The sequence below is a fragment of the Cavia porcellus genome, unplaced genomic scaffold, assembly GCF_034190915.1.
Source record: "Cavia porcellus strain 051 isolate PalLab524CR breed Dunkin Hartley unplaced genomic scaffold, mCavPor4.1 scaffold_12, whole genome shotgun sequence".
Taxonomy (NCBI): Eukaryota; Metazoa; Chordata; class Mammalia; order Rodentia; family Caviidae; genus Cavia; species Cavia porcellus.
Window position 1 is genome coordinate 48,428,771 of NW_026947495.1, and position 21,007 is coordinate 48,449,777.

At 34.2% G+C, this 21,007-nt stretch overlaps 2 protein-coding genes and 1 non-coding gene across 24 annotated transcripts in view; 1 reads left to right on the plus strand and 2 right to left on the minus strand.

The window, feature by feature from the left end:
• Positions 1-21,007, minus strand: part of Baz2b (bromodomain adjacent to zinc finger domain 2B) — a 277,553-nt gene that overhangs the window by 199,753 nt on the left and 56,793 nt on the right. For all 22 annotated transcript variants that reach the window (XM_013142413.3, XM_023561153.2, XM_013142411.3 and 19 more), the window contains exon 2: positions 10,253-10,295. The gene's annotated coding sequence lies outside the window, so the exon portion shown is untranslated. The remainder of the gene's footprint in view (positions 1-10,252; positions 10,296-21,007) is intronic.
• The window catches only part of LOC134478239 (histone-lysine N-methyltransferase 2B-like), a 173,760-nt gene that overhangs the window by 66,168 nt on the left and 86,585 nt on the right, over positions 1-21,007 (plus strand). The gene's annotated exons all lie outside the window — the stretch shown is intronic.
• LOC111754192 (U6atac minor spliceosomal RNA) lies at positions 698-822 on the minus strand. Its single transcript, XR_002788904.1, has one exon. It is a non-coding gene; the product is annotated as a U6atac minor spliceosomal RNA (small nuclear RNA).

The window sequence follows — 21,007 nt, forward strand, 5'->3', positions numbered from 1 at the left end:
TTAAAAGAAAACACTATTGCAGACTTTCATAGCTAGAAAGGAGAAGTCAGTGTTTGGCTTCAAAGCTTCAAAAAACAGTATCACTTTCTTTTAAGGGATAATGCAGCAAGTTGAACCCAATGCTTATTTAGTATTCTGAAAACTTTAGCATTTATACAACCTTTTAAATTATACTAAATCTACTTTGCCTGTGCTGTATAAAGGAAAGAACAAAGCCTGGATGACAGCATATCTACTTAAAACATGGTATCCTGTATATTTTCAGCCCACTTTGAAATCTACTGCTTAGAGGAAAAAGAAGATTACTTTCAAAATAGTATTGTTCTTTGGCACTGGTCACCTAACAGTGCTTATGGAGATGTATAGAAAGATTAATGTTTTCATTCTTACCAATATATTACCCATTTTTAGCTCACAGATCAAGCAGTAATTTTGTTTCAAGTTATATTACACATGAAATATACTTTATAAGGCTATATTTGCCCTAGATAGTGACTCCTCTGATAGACCCACCACTGATGACAAACCTTTTAGAGCTTTCAGTGATACAAATAGCCCACTGTGGCTTGAGTATTATAGGTTTTCCATGACTGAATTCCAGGAAAAGTAAATTGAAAACTTTCTGGAAAAGATTTACCATTATAGATGTCATTAAGAATATTCATGATTCATAAAAGAAGATAAAAATATCAACCATAACAGGAATTGGTTTCATGAAATGAAGAGGTGGCAATGCCTTGACTGTATGTACGTTGTTAAGCCTGAGGGCCACTTTCATCTTTATGAAGGAGAGTGCTAGCCTGCTCTGCTTTCACACAACATCATAACAAGAGTTTGGAAGAGGCTGATTCCAACTTTCACAGATGACTTTGAACCCCCTTTGAAGGATTCAAGACTTCCGTAGAGGAAGTAACTACAAATGTGACAGAAACATCAAAAGAAATAAAATCAGGAGCCTGAATATGTTACTGAATTGCTGAAATTTCATAAGGTTTTAATGGATGAGGTCAAAGTTCCTCCTGATGAAGACACTTAACAATATTAAAACATCAACAAAGGATTTAGAATACTACATAAACTTAGTTGATAGGGGAATGGCAGGGTTTGAAAGAATTGACTTCACTTTTAAAATAAGTTCTGGGGATAAAATGATCAAGCTGTATCAACTGCTACACAAAAATACTTTGTGAAAGGAAGAGTCAATATGGCAAGTTTCAATGTTGTCTTACTTTAAGAAATTGCCACTTGAATCAGTAAGCAGTCATCAATATCAAGGCAAGACCCTCTAGTTCAGATGATCATAAGCGTTTTGTTTTGTTTTTGTACTGTGCTATGCTGGGTATTGAACTCAGAGTCTTATACATGGCAGATAAGTACTCTATGACTGAGTTACACCTCCAACCCCAATTAAGTATTTTTAAATCAAGTTATATACATATATATATATATATATATATATATATATATATATATGTTTTAAGAGATAATTTTATTTCACACAGTAGACTCTGGTATAATGTAAGCACAATTTTGATATATACTGGGAAACTAAAGACTTTGTGTGATTTGCTTTATTGTGATAATCACTTTGTTTCCCTGTCTGAAACAGAGAATCCACAATACATTCAAGACATGTCAGCAGAGCTCAGCTTTGAGAAAAACAACTTGATTATCCAATGAACAGAATTCATAGAACACTTCCAGTGATCAAAACTCTAGGAAATGTTTAATTTTAAAAGAGACATTAGTTAACATATGAAATTCACATTGTATATACAGTTCACTGGATGCTATACTGCTTACCTATATTCTGAGATACTCCAGAGGCAGCCTGGGTAAATTAGTGAGACCCTTTCTCCAAAAAAAAAAAAGAAAGAAAAAATGGTTGAGGAGGTAGTTCAGTGACAGGGTATACCTGGGTTTAATTCCCAGTATCTCCTCCCGTTTCACATACATAGATAGAGTATCTAAGTGGTAGAGCACTGCCTAGCATATGCAAGGCCCTAGAGGTTCCATCTTTAGCAGGGCAAGATAAAACGAAAAAATAAAATTTCATATATATTTTTTTCTTTGTGTATGTATATTTTCTATATATGTACCTATTTTAGTTTAGTTTAACACATTTTTAACACATTAAGGAAGCAAAAATGTCATTAATTCTTTTCATGTAATAGTACACAAACGCGAGATTATTGCACAAATATCACTGGACAACTATTAGGTACAAGGTATTGTGACATATCCTAAGACTATAGGGATGAATAAACATAATCCATGTCTACTAGATTATAAAGAGTTTACAATCTAATAGAGGGAACAGCTGAACACACAACTCATTACATAAGATATCTAAAAGCTTTATAATAATGTTTCTGAAACTCAAATTACAGATGAATCCTTTGTGAAGGGAGGAAAAAAGTCTATGCATGCCTGCATTGATTACTGAAATATAGAAAAAACTATAAATAGGGATAAACTATTCCTTTTGCTTCCAGATCTTATTCAAAGATAAAGAAATTAATAAATATGGACATAAAAGCTACAAAATTAACATATTTCAGTAAGTATCACATGATGGTTTGTTAAAGTGGATTGTTATTATACACAATATGAATATGATACTGACTACTACTTTCCCATTACTTTCCTATTACATTTGGGTTTGATGGTCTGATCGATAGTTTGGCATGCCATGAATGATTTAATATATCCATTGCTTCTTTTTACTCAAAGTAATATAGTATTTTGACTCAATCTGATATCATCAGGCCTTCACTTGGTACATTTATATATCAAGTCTGTTTAACTCATTAGACTAACATAGTCATCATCCTGAAAATACCTGCAGTAATTGGCTGTAAGGTTCATATCATAAATGATCTAAGAATATGCTTATATCAACATATTATAATGAAGCTGAAATTTTAAAATTCTTACAGAAGTTAATACTAGGAATGTACCTGCATACTCAGACTTAAGAATCCTAGTATTAAGGAACACTACTATATCAGAAATAACAATTACTAGTAACACAGAAATGATTGGGAGATTAATTCTAACTTGAGGATTGAGAGATTTTATGAAAGTGGTAACATATGACATTAATTGTGACATTTGAGTTTAGTGCCAAGTATATACATTTTCTGAAATTTCCTTTCATAAGGGTGACACTTAAAATAAAAGCTACTAGAGTAGAAAATAAAATAGAAATATTAAGCAAAAAGGATAATGAAGAAACAAAAATCATGAGGTTTTTGGACAAAAGTTGAGTTTCTTTTGAGGAAAGAGGAAATCAGAGAATATACTCACAAGCATTAGACAAGGCGGTCTGCACATTGCAAAGTTTATATGTATTGTCTTGCATTATGATAGAAAGGTACCTTTTGATGTACAGTATCTAACATCTATCTTCTTATCTCTAAGCAACTTCTATAGATCACACTTCTATTTTATTTTTATTTTTTTGGTACCGGGGATTAAACTCACAACCTCATGCTTGCCAGACAGGCACTTATGCTGCTGAGCTAAATCCCTGGCCCTACACTTGTATTTTATCTACTCCAAAACTAACATTGCTGTGAAAGTACACCCCACTGTAGAAATGTCCCAAGGTGCTGTACAAAGTATGAGACAGGAACAATTTACCAGCTGGATTAAATTTCAAGTAATTTTAATTATTTTTCTCTTTAGTATCTCATGCTTCTACAATTATTTCTAGAACTGTTAGGTTTTTTTCTTTTCTAGGCAGATATAGTAAATACATAGATTATTTAAAATTTTCTGATAAATAAAAAAGTATCATTAAATCAAATGATTGTGTAACAGTATACATTCTGACATGCTCAAAAGTTTAACTTGAGACTGTGTTATATGCTATAATTTATATATCCACTCAAGTATAAAACACTGTGCTTTTTAGTTTCATTGTTAAATGTAAAAATAGCCAAATTTTTCAGAGAAATGTAATGGGATGAATGCATCCCATTACCTAATATAGGTACCCAATACCTATCTTTTACCTAATATACATTTATGAGTAACAGAATATGGATCTATGTGAAGCAATTTTTAAAATGGTGTTGCTACATATTAATTTTGAAGATACTGTTTAAAATATTCAGACTTTAGTAAATAAATGATTAAGGCATAGTTTATAACTGTACTCTATGAAAATTTTAAAATTTTAATACTTTTGCATTTATTAGTTTGAAAAATATAGAAATTCACATACAAACTTTTACTTCTGACTTGATCACTGTTGTTATAACTTGCAGCTACTTTAAAATTTACTATAACTCTCCCTTGGTATTAGAAAAGTAAAAATTAAAGGTTGGATAATACATAATTCCCTTGTTTTACAAATGTTGACTTTTACACTTTTCAAATAATGACTTAACTACTACTTAAGACAGAGTAGGAAGGACACTTGACCTTTCCATGGCGCAGTTTAGTCATTAGTAAAGTATAATAATGTATCTTCTAAAATCATGAAAAGTTCAGACAGAAAGATTTAACACTTTAGATAGTGACTATTAAACAAATATTAGCTTTGTTCTTCCCCTTCCTCAACACTTATTATTCAGATGTATTTATTAAAAATACTTAATGAAAAACCATACATAATATTAAAATTAATACTATTAAAAGAACAGATCACTATGTACCTAGCCCTTACCAGTCTTCTTGGCTTATAAATCCCTACCAGATCTAACCTTTAGGCTTACTTCCACAAATTATATATATCAACAATATTGTTTTAAATTATCTTCAGATATATTTAGATTTGAAAGACATATTCTTTCAAATCTATTAACCCTATATCCCCTTTCAGATTCTCTTCTAATTTGTAGTTCAAAAATCTAAACCAGACGTATCCCTCTTCTGTAAAGGTTTCTCTGATTCTCTCTCCTAAACAGAGTGAATCACTCCCTTTTCTATTCTCCTTAAATGCAAACCATCAAAAAGTGACAGCATAGGTCAAATAAAATATAGTAAATGAAATATAAAAAAATACATAAAAAGATCTAAAAAGGATATTTAACAAGGGTACAAACGTTCTCAAACTATCTTGGTATATTCTTGGTAAGTTTTGGTTATGAATGATAAGACACACGTTTATTTCTGTTGTATCGAAGAAATCCAGATGTAAATAAGCCAGCCGAAGCAAGGTAACTTCATGAAGTTCTTAGCAACCTTCTATTTTAATGCTTTCCTCATTCTCTCAGTATGTGGTTCCACACATGTTCCAATTATCACATCCAGATTTCGGCAGAAAGACAAAAGGGGAGGGGAGAGGATGTGTACCACTTCTTTTATGGCTACTTTCTGAATATTGCACATACTACTTCTGCTTATTTATCACTAGGCAAATTAGACACATGACTGCATCTAACTAGAAAGGAGATTGAAATGATGCTTTTACTAGTAGTAGTAATATGCTTGAAGAAAAATTAGAAGGGGGAAATCAATATTAGGGGACAACTACTATCACTGTTATATGTGGTTATAACCTATCTGTGGTAGGTGTTACCTGACACTGTAAATTAACTGTAATCTAACGCTGGTATTTCCAATAGTGAATACATTGTAAAATTATATGATAATTATTTCTAAATCTCCAAAAAGATTTCTATTGGTATTTATCTCTCTAAAAATTAACTAATACAAAAAAGTGACTAAGAAGAGAAAAAGAATTTTAATAGAAACACAAAAGACAAACTTCATTTAGATGTTGCTTTGTGACATTAATTATATAAGAAAATATTTAAAATGAGTAAAAGTACATATAAACCCATAACAAAGTTGCATAAATACAATAAAAGAACATGAAAAAATCTAAGGAGAAAGCATATAAGTTGCTCTCTAAAAATGCTATTCAGAAGCTTTCTTCTTTATTTCTGAGATAGGATTTCACTAGATAGCCCCTGTGTGCCCTTGAATTCAGTACAAAGTCCAAGGTAGCCTTAAATTCATGATGCTCTGCCTTTTGCATGCTGGGATTATAATATGTGCCAATAAGTTTGCATAAACATAATAAAACAAATGGGGTTGGGGATTTAGCTCAGCAGCATAAGCACCTGCCTTGCAAGCAGGTGGTCGTGAGTTTGATCCCTGGTACCGATAAAAGGAAAAAAAAAAAGTATAAAAAAAAACATAATAAAGCAAAACAAGGTTATGTCCAAGTTCTCACATTATATAATTTTAGGCAAGTAACTTTACAAAAGTTAAGTATAATGAAAGTCAAGAATTTAGTATGTGGCATTCTCTATATTAAGTGCTTTATGATCATTACTTTACTTATTTTCATAACATCCTGAGACATAAATATTATTCCTATTTTAGAGAAGAAAAAATAGGATTCTAGGCTAAGGTTATTTGACACCAAATTACAGTTAGCATATAAATACAAGAGCATACACTTGGAGATTTTTCTGACCCCAAATCCATGTCCCTAACTCATGGCATACTATTACCCCTCAAATTCTCTAGACCTTGGTATTCTAATGTATCTTAGAAGGGCAATGTAGTATAGATTTATCAAGCTCATTCTGAGCTCTTAAGAAGTTGACATTCTAATGAGTTTGACACTCCTTCCCCAAACAGGACATTAGATCAGTTGATCTAATTGGTGCCTTTGCTAGAACTTATGTAAATCAGCAGTTATCCCTAATATATATAAAACCTAGGGGCTGGTGGTTTAGCTTAGCAGCATAAGTGCCTGCCTTGCAAGCGCGAGGTTGTTTGATCCCCAGTACCAGAAATATATAAATATATAAGTAAATAAATATATATATGTATATTTCAGAAAGTACACATTCATTTACTAAAATTTTCACATGAAAAGGCCACAACATATATATTTGGATGGTCTGGTAGATATCCTTGATCTCTACAGTTAGCCTCATGTCTGTTGGCATATCTATAAAGGAGCCAGCCATAAAGTTTATGAGTAAGATGGAAAAAATGTACTGAACCTTATATTCAGATCTCGTAACAATCATTTAAATATATATAATATATAATTTTATAGGTGGTAAAGATCCTGAGATACAAAGAAGCTGATTTGCTCAAAATCACATACATAGTGCATTGATATTAGTATTTGAATTTTATCTTGTTCTAAAAGTTATGCTCCTTCTATGGTCAGTTATGGATATTCCTATATTGCTAGTTTCATTTCACTTTGAACATATGAAAACTAAAAGACACTAATTGATTTTGCATTTTCAAGGATATTTATGATCGTCACCAAATATTTGCTGAGCATGGTAGGAAGACATATTAAAATAAATATCCACATACAAGAAAATATATTTACCAGAAACATAGGATTAATGAAAATTCAGCATTACCAAACTGGAGAATCACTTTCAGTTAGGGTAACTAGGGACACCCTCAGACAGATGACTGTATGTGGACAAGACATTAGAAGGGAAGCTTTATTTCATCAGAAGAAAAATTTTTAAAGTATGAGAAAAAAAGAATATTCTCAGTAAAAGTAATGACATGATTTTAACTATGAAGACAAAGTGTATTTGAGATCATTACATAGTACATATTGAATAAAATATAAGGTCCTTGTTCTTTGAATATTACAATGTATAGTTGTGAAATATATTGGAGTCAAAATAAGGAAAGATCTTGAAAACCAAATCAGAAAGATAGGATTTGATGTAAAAGGAAACAGGAAGTTACCAAATATCTTCAAATAAAAAAATAAATGGTTTAATAAGGTTAAATGAATAATCATGAACAAGTTTCAGTGGAATTGATGATGGTCAGAAAAAAGGAAGATGAGATAAAATGTTTTCACATTTCTGTAGATTATGATACAGAAGAAAAAATTTTTTCCTAACTGCTAAATTTTTTGAGGAAAACATATACAATTACCCCTCTAACTACAGTATTCTATTCCTTCAGTTCTGAGCCTCATTACACTAGCTTATGTTCTCTGACTAGTCACTTGACCTCTCCCATTTTCTATGAGTGAACCAGCATCACTTCACTCTATATCCACAGTCAATATCTGAATTACTCTACCCTCTCTTCTTGACTCAAGAAGCTGGAGAAAGCCTCACAATTCTGGTAGTATTGAATGAAGTAGCTAATTTTTCATCTGTATTGGGGATTTAATCCACAGCTTTACGCATGCATATTAGGAAAGTACTCTACGAGTGAGCTATATTTCCAACACTGAATGCTAATTTGAACTTCTTTGCTAAGCGCTATGTGCTAAACAAAATGTTACTTTAAAAAATATGCTATTTTAGGGCTGGGCATTTAGCTCAGTGGCATAAGCACTTGCCTTGCAAGCAGGTGGTCGTGAGTTCGATCCCCGGTACTGATAAAAAAAATATGCTATTTTGTTGTAAAATATTCAGCTAGGGCAATAAAGTTTTAGTGAGGAAAAACGAAGAGCTGATCATGACATTATATGCCTGTTATCACAGCACTCTAATAGGAGATTGAACTAGAAGGATTCCATGTTCAAACCCTGGTGGAGAAACTCAGCAATTTAGTTAGACCTTGTCTAAAAAAAAAAAAAAAAAAAAAAAAAAAAAAAAAACAGGGAATGGAGTGGGACTAGAGATACAACTCAGTGTGAAGGTTCTAGATTAAATCTTAGTTTTTTGTTTTTTTTTTTTTTAAGCAAAAAACAGAAAAAAGGAAGGGGGATGGAGAGAGTTAAGAAACAGGGAAGAGGAGGGAGAGAGAAAGAGTGAGAGAGAGAGAAAGAGAGAGGAGGAACAGGAAGAGGAAGAAGGGAGGGGAGAGAAAAGAGAAGGGTGGGAGAAGAAGAAAAGTAGAAAAATAAAGGGTTAGAGGTAGAATGTCTGACAGTATGTGAGAATGCTAGGTCCAATTTCTAACCCTAAGAAAGCAAGAAGGAAGGAAGGCAGGGAGGGAGGGAAGAGAGAAAGAGTGAGAGTGAGAGATGAGAGACTGTTAGTGAGTGTGATACAAATGTAAAAATGCTCCCTAAGAAAAGTTCCATATGCAACATAAAACTAAATGATCATAATAAAGTCTCTAAAAATAGAGTAAACCAGGTTTGGTGGTGCACACCTGTAATCCCACCTACATGGGAAGCTGAGGCAGAAAGGTTTATAAATTTGAGGCCAGCCCATACAATTCAGCAAGAGCCTGTCTCAAAATAAAGAGACTGAGATACAGTTTATTGCAAAGGTCCTAGATTCAATCCCTAGTAACAAACAAACAAACAAGCACTGTAAGAGTGCTTCTTAATCTCTATAAAATATTAAACTTAACAAAAGTTTTCAAACAAAATATCTATACATAGATTTATACTTCTGATAATTAGTGTTACTAAGCAACAATAAACAGGGTTAAAGTAGGTTCATTGAGAAAGAAATTTCCTCAAAAACTTTTATCTTTGCTTCTTCAGAGGATTTTCTAAAATGTCATAAATCTTATTACTACTATTTAGATTTTGCTAGTTAGAATTTTATAATAGAGTTGGAGGCATAACTCACTGGCAGTGTTGTTTAGCATGCACAAGGCCCTGTGTTTAACCCCCAGGACTCAAAAAGACCAAAAAATTATAATAATATGAATGTAGATTCAAGATTTATCTTTAGGTAACATGTTTCCTGATACATGGTAGAATGAACACTTTAAATAAAATTATTGAAGAAAACTATCAGCTACTGAAGAGAACAATCCCTTTTCAAACAACTCTGGAACACTATAAATTGCTTCAATGCCAGTAAAAATCTTAAGCAAGAAATCTAAGAATTCTGTTTTGTCTTGTTTCTTTGAGACAGTGTTTCACTACGTAGCGCACACTGGCCATTCTCTTGTCTCAGCCTCTGAGTGCTGGGATTATAGGCATGCACTACCACGCCTGGCCCCAAGAATTCTTTCAAGGCTATGTTTTCACAGTTGTTCTTTAATAACTCCGATATATTTTTTCCTAATATGGACTGAGTCATCTTAAATTTTTCCATTTTTTAGTAAAAATAAAAACTAAAAAATTCAGAATATGATTCACAGTGAAATATAATAAATAGGCATGTAATTTTAGTTATGAATTTAAAGTTATTTTATGTATTTTTTAAAAATCCTTTAAAGTAATAAAGTATTTAAATAGCTAGAAGAATAAATAGGTCTCAGTAAAAATGTACATATTCAACTACCTAGTGAAAGAAATAATAATATAATAACTTCAAGTTATAAATTTTTTTAACTATGCAAATCATCTTTAAAAGCTGAATTATCGCTTTGATCTTACTGTGATCAGCGTAGTCAATCTTGTGACATTACTGTTGAGAAACCTGCAACAGAAAAACAGAATTAGCAATCAGCTACATTTGACTAAGTAATTTGAGAAAACTAAAAAGAATATTTAGAATTTTATTTTGTCTTGACAACATCTGTCATATTTTAGTTAAAATGTCATGAAATGAACAATTATAAAAGGCCTGTATTTTATTCATAGGTTAGTGTTCATGTTATAGCAGATTATGTTTACAATCAGCAATACCCTAGGGTTAACATTATGCATTTAAAAACAAACTATAGAATATTTGAGTCACAAGTTTTATCTTAAAATACTTACTAAGAAGAGAATCAGTGTATGTTAAATATATTTATCATGAATGGCAGAATGGCATTGTTTATAAATACTTTTCTCTGTGATTAACAGCCCAGTTTAGAGTCAAAATGTCATTTACTTAATATAGGAGAAATTACCACATGCTAATCCTTATAAATACTGACAAAATTATCAAACATAAAAAAATATCTTAGGGCAGGATCCGATGTAAACTATAAATCCAAAGGAATTTATAAATTATTGCCCAAGGCTGGGCATGTTGGTACATGCCTGTAATCCCAATACTCAGGAGTTGATGACATCCCGGACTACATTATGAGTTCAAGGCCAGCCTGAACAGGTCCAGTATCAAAAAGCAAAGAATAATAAAAATGAAAATATAAACATAATTTCCTAAAATATTAATGATTCTCATTTAATCCTTATAAATGCTAACCTTTTCAAAATTTCTTTATTAACAAGGCCCAATTTAAGACCAAGTGTTAAATATTTAGTGTCAAAAAGTAACACACTGTCATAGTTCATAATACATTTTCATGTGTTATTTCATCAAATGCTCAATAATTCCTTCAAAGAATTAGGAAAGAAATATTATTATTTTATCGGGGAAAAGACAAGATATATGATATAGAACTGAGTTTTTCTTGGTTTCTTTTATATCCCATACCTTCCACCCAACCCATTCTGTCACTATCTCCTTTTTTCATTCTGTCCTTAATTCAAAAATATATTTATTGCTGAGGATTTAGCCTAGTGGCATAAGCGCCTGCCTTGCAAGCGAGAGGTCATGAGTTTGATCTCTGGTACCAAACAAAATAACAACAACAAAAATTTATTACTGCTAGTTATCTTACTAGCTAAAGATATTGCTCTCCTATGCTATCATTACAGTCTCCTACTTTTTATTTTTTTTTCAGTCCTGGAAATCGAACCCAGGACCTTTGCTCTGGGCTACATTCCAGCCCTTTTTTATTTTTTATTTTGAGACAGCATCCCATTAAACCACCTAGGTGTCCAGATGGTCTCACTAAATCACTAAATTGCAATCCTCTTGCTTCAGTCTCCTAGGATGCTGGAATTACAGGTATACACCATAATGCTTGGTTTCCTAACACTATTAATGCAGTACAAGATAAATCAGATCAGGGGCTAGGAATTTAGCTCAGTGGCATAAGCACCTGCCTTGCAAGCAGGCAGTCATGAGTTTGATACCTGGTACCGATGAAAAGGAAAAAGACAAAAAAAAAAAAAAAAAAAAAAAGATAAATCAGATCATTATCACTCACAATTGCAAAATGATGCTTTGTTTTATATTTTGCTTATTTTTTTTTACAGTGCTGGGGATAGAAGCTATGGCTTTACCCATATTAAGTAAGTGTTCCACTACTGAACGACATTTTCAGTCTTCCAAACTTCAGCATGGTTTTACCACCACTTAGAATAAACCCTACAATACAGTAATTACCATGGCTTATTAGACTTTCTGTTACCTTGATTCCTGGCTACATGCTCAGCTTCGATCTCTAATTTATCAACCATTTCAGAGCCATGACTTTTGCTGTTCCCTGTGTCTAGTGAACTGTTCTTCATCTTTTAAAAAAAAAAAAAAAAACTGGTTCTCTTGCTTCAAGCAGGTCTTAAAATAAATGCAACTTTCTCCGAGAGACCTTGCCTTACCCTTAAGCACGGTTAGCTGTAAGTTCTATGTAAGACTACAGAAACACTACTTTAATACCTGGAACCCAATAATTGACTAGTAATTGGTTATTGAATGGAGTTTTTACTGCACCTAGGACTATACACAGAACAACAAAAGTTAAACGTGTAAGTAAAATGCTTACAGTAATTACTACTTAAGGAAACAAGCTATATCAAATGGGTGAACATTTTTTTTTGTACTAGGAATTGAACTCCAGGACCGCACACTTGCCAGGAAGGTGCTGTGCCACTAAGTAATATCCCCAGTCATGGGATACATTTTTAAAAGTTCCTGCATGAAGAGTTTAGAAAGTTTTAAAAACAAAACAAGCAGCAACAAAAAGCAAAGCAGGGACTAGTGGGCAAGTCAGAGCAGTACATTATAGATGTAAGATATTGAGGGTCTGGATAATTAAGATAAAAAATTGCAGAGAGGATAAAAAATATATCTCAAATGGAGAAACATGAAGAGTCTGTGTGAGATTATCAGAAACAAGGACAGCAAAGAGTAAAAGAAAAACCAAAGGTTCTCACTCAAACAGTAAAGGAACCTGTGGAGTGAGGATGGGGTAATTTTTTATTTTTAACAGTAAGTAAGCTCAGTGACACCACAGGCCACTCAAATGGAGATGCTTCCAGAAGTTTAAGCTAAGATTTGAAAATCACTCATGTCAAACTATAATTTAAACCAAGAGTGTGGAAAAGTTCACAAGTTAATGCAGAGTAAAAAGAGAAAATCCAGGGATGGATTTATAAAAGGCTATGGGAAACAAAGTAAGTGGCATCATAGAGTGTTTTTTGTTTTGTTTTTTTGTTTTTTTCATTTTTATCAGTACCAGGGATCGAACTCACGACCACCTGCTTGCAAGGCAGGTACTTATGCCGCTGAGCTAAATCCCCAGCCCCCCATCATAGGGTTTTTTAAAATCTAAGAGAAATGGAAAATATAGTAATTAAAGGCAAGTGAAGAAAGAGTTTCGAGGAGAAAAATATGTTTAGCAACTCTAAGTGATATACAAGAGTCAGAGAAGATGAGCCTTGACACATTTCCTCTAAACAATCCCATGAATTGGATCAGAAGGTGGCTATGTAAATGAAACCTATTACTGTGTTTTCTGTATCCAATGAACTGCTTTCAAGGAACTATATGCAGAGCATTACACTGTCCATTTCACTGATTCAAAAAAAATCTTCCAGTCAGGTGTGGTGGCACAATCCCTGTAATTTCAGCTACTTGGGGGCCTGAGGCAGGAGAGTCACAGGTCTGAGATCAGTTTGAACAACTGATTCAGACTCTATCTCAAAAAAATTTTTGTTTTAAAAGGGTTGGGAATATAAATCAGTGCTCCCAGGGTTCAATTCCTAGTATGGCAAGAAAAAAAAAATAGTTCTTGTGATGGTAAAAATGGCAGTTTAAGGAATCTTCAGTAAGACATCTTAAAGGACAAGAATATACTCCGTAATTCAAAAGACATACTAAAATTCTTTTTTTTTTTTTTTTTTTTTTTGTCTTTTTCCTTTTTATCGGTACCGGGGATTGAACTCACGATTGCCTGCTTGCAAGGCTGGCGCTTATGCTGCTGAGCTAAATCCCCAGCCCCCTAAAATTCTTATAAATAGTCAAACAGCATTCATAATAAAATAAAAAGAGATAAAGGAACATTCATTTTATTTTTTGAAAAATTATAAAGTAAGACTAAATCTATAGTTAATAGTACATACTTTACTTAAAACCCTAAAACTCATTGCATAAAAAAAAACAGTAAAGGTGTTCCTTCCTTGTGATAGCAATTTTTATATATAACTTACTGAGTGCTTGTGATTGCCTGAGGAAAAAAACCTATGTGAAACTGTAATGACTCTAGAGGATGAAGTCAGACAATATTAAAGATTCTCATAAAAAATCCTAAGTAGTTTTTACAAGCCAAAGCTAATTCTTTAAAATCATATCAAAACTAGAAAATATATTCAAATCACACATATAAAAAGTAATATTACATTTTATGAAAACATAATTCAACTACTCTATTGGTTACGTAGTGCTCCTCTAAAAGTCACCATTTTAGCAAACACACACCAAGACCCTCTACTATAATTCCCCTCAGCAGACACCTACAATGTTTTGCTCCAACAAACAAGCGAAGAGACTCTACTAAGTCATGATATTCAATCCTGAGTATTCCTCCAGCAGTTACAACATGCCATCTTTACTTTTACTCTTATTCTGCCCCAAATCAAAGACAATCTTTTTTTCTCCTTTTAAAAAAATATTTATTTAAAGAAAAGGAAAAAAAGTAGAAAAAAAGAAAAAAAAGGTAGTGTTAAAATTAGAAAATCAAAGATTAAGAAGTGGATAGACAAACATTGACAGAGCAAACCATTCTATTCAATGATCTAACAGAAATTTAGTAATATGGTCATCTATGTTACACACTTGTACATACCATTATATCCTTTACAACACTCTCCTCTTTTACAATATCTTTTATACTATTTGGATCTTATTACTCTGTCAGTTTTTATTATTTTTTACACTAGAGAGACAATGTGATATTTACTAATGTGAGTCTTGTTTATTTCACTTATGAAGATATTCTCAATAATGCCTGCATTTACTTACAATGGACTCAAGATCATCCTTTTTATAGCTGAGTAACACTCCACTGTATAAAAATACCACATCTTTTGCATCCACTCTACAGTTGATGGACATTTTGGTTGTTTCCAAGATTTAGCTATAACAAATTGTACTTCTATGAACATGGGTGCACATGTATCACTGTGACATGATCTTTTCAGCTTTTCTGGGAAAACACCCAGGAGGGGAATAGCTGGATACAATGGAACTTCCAGTCCTAGTTTTTTGAGGCATTTCCATACTGATTTCCACAGTAGTTGCACCAGTGTATACCCACCAACAGCAGAGCAGTGTTCCTTATCCCACCACATCCTCGCCAACATTGGTTGGTTGATTTCTTGATGGCAGCCATTCTTTCTGGGGTGAGATGAAATCTCAATGCTGTTTTAATTTTCATTTATTGAATGACCAGTGATGATGAACATTTCTTCATATATTTATTTGCCATTTGTGTGTCTTCATCTGAGAACTGTGTGTTCATCTCCAATGCCCATTTTTGAAGAGGGTCTTTGAATTTGGGGGCCTGAAGTTTTTCAATTCTTTATATGTTCTGGATATAAGTTCTTTGTCTGAGGGATTATTAGCTAAAATTCATTCCCATTCTGTGGGTTTTCTTTTTCATTTTGTTGGTGATTTCTTTTGAAGTGCAAAATTTTTTTAGTAATGAGATCCCAGTTGTTGATTCTTTGAAGTATTTTCTGTCTCGTTTGTGTTTTATTCATGAAATCTCTGCTACCTCTATGTCTCTAAGATTTCTATGTACCTTGTCATCCAGTAGATTTAGTGCTTCTGTTTTAATATTTTACACATTTGATCCACTTTGACTTTAGTGTATGATGATAGGCAAGGGTCTAGTTTCAGTTTTCAGCACTTGGAAAGCCAATTTTTTCAACACCATTTATTAAAGAGGCTATCTTTTTCCAGTGAACATGTTTAGGCCCTTTATCAAATATAAGGTTGCTGAGTGACTTTGTAGTAGTGTTTGCATCTTCTAATCTGTTCCACTGATCCTCAGGTCTATTTCTTTGCTAGTACCATGCTAATTTTATCACTGTGGCTTTGTAGTATAGTTTCAAGTCAGGATTCATATGCCTCCTGTCTTGCCTTTGTTGCCCAGAAACACTTGTCCTATTCTAGATTTCTTCTATTCCCAAATGAATTTTAGGAATATTTTCTCTAGATTTGTAAGGTATGTTAATGGTATTTTGATTGGGATTGCATTAAATCTATATAACAGTTTTGGGAGTATGTCCATTTTTACAATGTGGGTTCATCCTAGCCAAGAGCAAGGACTATCCTTCCATTTTCTAATATCTTCTTCAATCTCCTTTTTTAGCATAGTATAATTTTCAGAACATAGGTCTTTCACATTCTTAGTTAGGTTGATTCCTAAATATTTCATTTTTTAGATGCTATGGTGAAAGATGATATTTCCATAATTTCTCTCCCAGTGAGTTTTTTGTTTGTGTACAGGAATGCTATTGATTTTTGAGTGTTGGCTTTGTATCCAGCTATGCTGCTGAATTTGTTTATTACCTGTAGTAGCCTTTTGAAGGAGTTTTTTGGATCTTCTATGTAGAGTATTATATCATCTGCAAAAAATGATAATTTAACTTCTTCTTTTCCTAACTTTATTGCTTTTATTTCTCTCTCTTGTCTGATTGATCTGGCTAATATTTCTAGAACTATATTGAATAGGAGTGGTGATAGTGGACTCCTTGTCTTGTTCCTGATTTTAGAGTGAAGGGCCTTTTAGTTTTTGTCCATTTAGTATAATGTTGGCTGTTAGTATATCATAAATGGCCTTTATGAGATTGAGGTACATACTATTTATTCTGAATCTCTGTAGGGTTTTTATCATGAACACTTGTTGGATTTTATCAAAGCCTTTTCCTGCATCTTGAAATGATCATGTGCTTTTATTTTTGGCTCTGTTTATGTGGTGTATTATACTTATTGATGTGCGTATGTTGAACCATCCCAGCACTATTGGAATAAATCCCACTTGGTAATGATGTATAATCTTTTTGATGATTTGCTGCGTTCTATTTGCCAATATTTTATTGAGAACCTTTGCATCAATGTTCATTAGTGAAATTGGCCTATAGTTCTCCTTTTTGGTTGAGTCTTTCTCTGATTTTGGTATCAGACTGATTCTTGTCAACAAGAATTAGGTAGGGAGCACTGCTTCTCTCCCAATTTCATTGAACAGTTTAAGGAGTATTGACGTTAAATCTTCTCTAAATTTCTTATTCAGCCATGAATCCATCAGGACCTGGGCTTTTCTTTGTTGGTAAGTTTTTAATTTTCAATTTTGGTAGCTGATATTGGGTTATTCAAAACTGTCTCTTTTTGATTAAGCTTTGATAGTTCATCTTTTTTTTTTTTTTTTTTGTCTTTTTTGAGATGGGGGTCTCGCTATGCAGTTCAGACTGGGCTTGAGCTCACTTTGTAGCCCAGGCTGGTCTGGAACTCTCAAGGATCCTCCCACCTCAGCTTCCCGAGGGCTGGGATTACAGGCGTGAGCCACCACGCCCGGCTCGAAAGTTCATCTTTCTAGAAATTTGTCCATTTCTTTTGTTTTCCACCCTATGTGAGTAGAGATTTCTAAACAAGTGTTTATGATCTTTTGAATTTCCATGGGATCTGCTGTAATTTCCCTCTTTTCAGCCCTTATTGCATGGATTTGAGTTTTTTCTTTCTTTTTGTTGATAAGGTTGGCTAGAGGTTTATCAATTTTGTATAGTCTCTCAAAAACCCAGCTCTTTGATTTGTTGATTCTTTGTATTTTTTTTTAGTTTCAATTGCATTAATTTCTGCTCTAATCTTTACAATTTCCTCCCTTCTATGAGCTTTGTGTTTGACTTGCTCTTCCTCTTCTAGGAGCTTGAGATGTAGCATTACGTTATTAATTTGTGCTCGTTCCATTTTCTTGATGTGACTATTTATTGCTATATTATTTCCACCTCAGAACTGCTTTTATTGTGTCCCATAGGTTACAGTATGTTGTATCTGCATTTTCATCATATTGTATTAATTCTTTAATTTCCTCTGTAATCCACTTGTTGTTCAGAAGGTTGTTATTTAATTTCCATATATTTATGCAGGCTTTGCAGTTTCTTTTGCCATTGATTTGCAATTTTACTGCACTATGGTCAGATATTATGCATGGGATAATTTCACTCCTTTTGCATTTACTTAAGAATGTTTTATGAGTTAATATATGGTCCATTTTGCAGAATATCCCATGTGCAGCTGAGAAGAGTATATATTCTGAAGTGGTTGGAACACTCTGTAAGCATCCACTAAGTCCATTTGCTCACAGGTATAATTCAGTTCTGTTATTTCTTTGCTGACTTTTTGTCTAGTTGATCTACCTCTTTGTGACAGTGGGGTGTTAAGGTCTCCTATTACAATTGTGTTCTTGTGTATTTGGTTTCTCATGTCCATTGTATTTTGTCTTATATAATTGGATGGTCCTATATTTGGTGCATATATATTTAAAATTGTTAATTCTTCCTCTTGTAGTTTTCCACTAACAAGAATGTAGTGGCCTTTATCTCTTTTAATTACTTTAGGTTTGAAGTTCACTTTGTCTGCAAACAGAATAGCTACCCTTGCTGTTTTATGGGCTCCTATTGCATGGAATACTGCTTTCCATCATTTGCCTTTTAATTTATGACTTTCTTTTTGAGTCAGATGTTTCTTGTATACAGCATATTGTGGGATCCTGTTTCTTCATGCATTCTGTCAATCTGTTTCTTTTGATAGGTGAGTTGAGCCCATTTACATTTATGGATATCACTGATATGTACTAGTTCAACTTTGTCATGTTGTGTTCCTGTTGGTTTTCTGCTTTTCTCCCTTGTTTAATTTCTTGCCCATCCTGATGGTTTCTTTCTGTTGTTGCTCTGGAGATTGTGGTCATTTTTATCTCTGTCTTGCATGTCTTTCTTTCAACAGTCCGTCTATGTTGGTTTGGTGGACATGAATTTCTTTAGTTGCTCTTTTCATGGAAGTATCTTGTTTCTCCATTAAATTTGAAAGACAGTTTTGCTAGCTACATCAGTCTGGATTGAAATTTCTTTTCTTTTAGGGTTTGAAATACTTCATTCCAAGCTTGTCTTGACCTGAAGGTTTGTGCTAAAAAATCTGCTCTGATTCTAATGGGCTCTCCTTAATAGGTGAGTTGGGTTTTTTAAACAGCTTTTAGTATGCATGGTATGCATGGTATTCATAGTATGCATGGTTAATCCACTGCAGTTTAAGGTTCTGGGAGGGGGAGTGGGAGCCAAACAACCACAGCAGTACTTATTCTAACAGATGGGGAGAGTAGCGGAGGGCCATGGGACAGAAAAGTGTGCCAGGCACAGATGTGGTGGTGGTCCAAGCCGGCCTTTTTTTTTTAATTTTTGATACTGGGAATCAAACTGACAACCTAGAGCTTGCCAGGCCAGCACTTATGCCACTGAGCTAAATCCTGGCCCTAGAGATAAATGTAATCAATTTTTGCACTAAGTTTTAACCCTTACTTGACAAAAAGTAAGGATATTTATCTCTACCTAATTCATTGCAAAGATTAAAAAAAATAAACGTTTTTTCTTGCCACTCAAGTCTCAACATGGAAATAAAAGATAATTAATGCCATAATTCATTTAAATAGAACACGATTTTCCTATGTTCTGTGTTCTTTTCAAAGTTTGACTATACAACAAAAGCTAGGGAGGTAGCTCCTTGTATGGTCAAGGCTATGCGTTTGATCTTAATATCATCAGAGGGGGAAAAAAAACAAATTATCAAAATTTACACATAAAAATAATTTCATAAATCATATGGTACTTAATAGGGTTTTTTAAGTGTCACAATTTTGGAAACACTTAGAACAATCATAGTGTTTTACTTTTTTCTTTTGTAGGGGTAGAAGGCTGGTGCTGAGGACTGATAACAGGGCCTTGCACATGTTGAACATTGCCCAGGTCTTATTCATAGGCTTTTTATGGACAGTATTTAAATCAGAGCAGAAAAGGTAAAATTATAAATATAGACTTCCGGGAGAACATGGCGGACAGATAACAGCAACTACCGGAGGCTCTCTGAAAGACTCGGCTCAGAAGCCAGGAATGGTGCGGACTAAGGAGACATAAGCAGGTGGAGATATGCTCTGCTGACTCAGGAACGAACTGGGCTGAGAGAAACCAACTTGGAATGCAGTCCTGGTGCTAAAACAGGAACAGAAAAGCCTCGGTGTGGAGGCTGGAACCGCGCCATTGTAAGCCGCGATTGGGGTTTCCCGCTGCGCGGCGGCTGGCTGCCTTTACAGTGGCTCAGCAAGGAGAGAGACACGCAGAAGCTCTGAGAACAGCAATCTGCGAACGGCAGGGAGGCGTGCACTGACTTGTGGTGAGGTGAGTGAGAGAAACTGACACTCTACCACAGTTTGACTCCAGCGGAGGACTTTCTGGGCCCGAGCAGTCCTGCGGGAGCAGGGCGTGGTGGCGACTCCAGCCACACAACCCCCTCTTGGGCGGGATTGGTGAAAAGTGCCTGGCCTGCGTGACGCTGCTGGCGGACCTGGTAGGCTGTCCCAACCCAGATCCCAGAGCCTGACGGTGGCCCAGAGGGGCGACTCCCGCATAGGCTGCCTGGTCCGTAACTCCCTGGTGCGCAGCGGTGAGCGGGAACACCTAATTGGCGCAATTCGATCAGGCTGTGGCTGACTGGGAGAGAAGCTGGGCCTCTTATATAAGCTTGCATATATAAGGAACAGAGAAGAAGAGGCAGCATGGGAAGAGGCAGCAACAAGAAAGGCTCCTCGGCCCCCAATTCTGAGAAACAGGCAATAGCAGACACCGCACCAATATACATAAGGCACCATATAGAGAGCCTCATAGACCAATTCAGGAATGAAGTTATCAACGACCTGAAGCTAGAAGTATGCAGAATAGTTAGAGAAATGCTAAGTACCACCCAAGAAAAAACAGGCGGTGGAATGGAAGAACAGAAAAAAAGGGGAGAATTGTTTGATGGAGAAAACAGAGAAACCATAGAATACGTGAAGCAGGTTCAAAGGGACTACCAAGATACCAAGAAGTCTA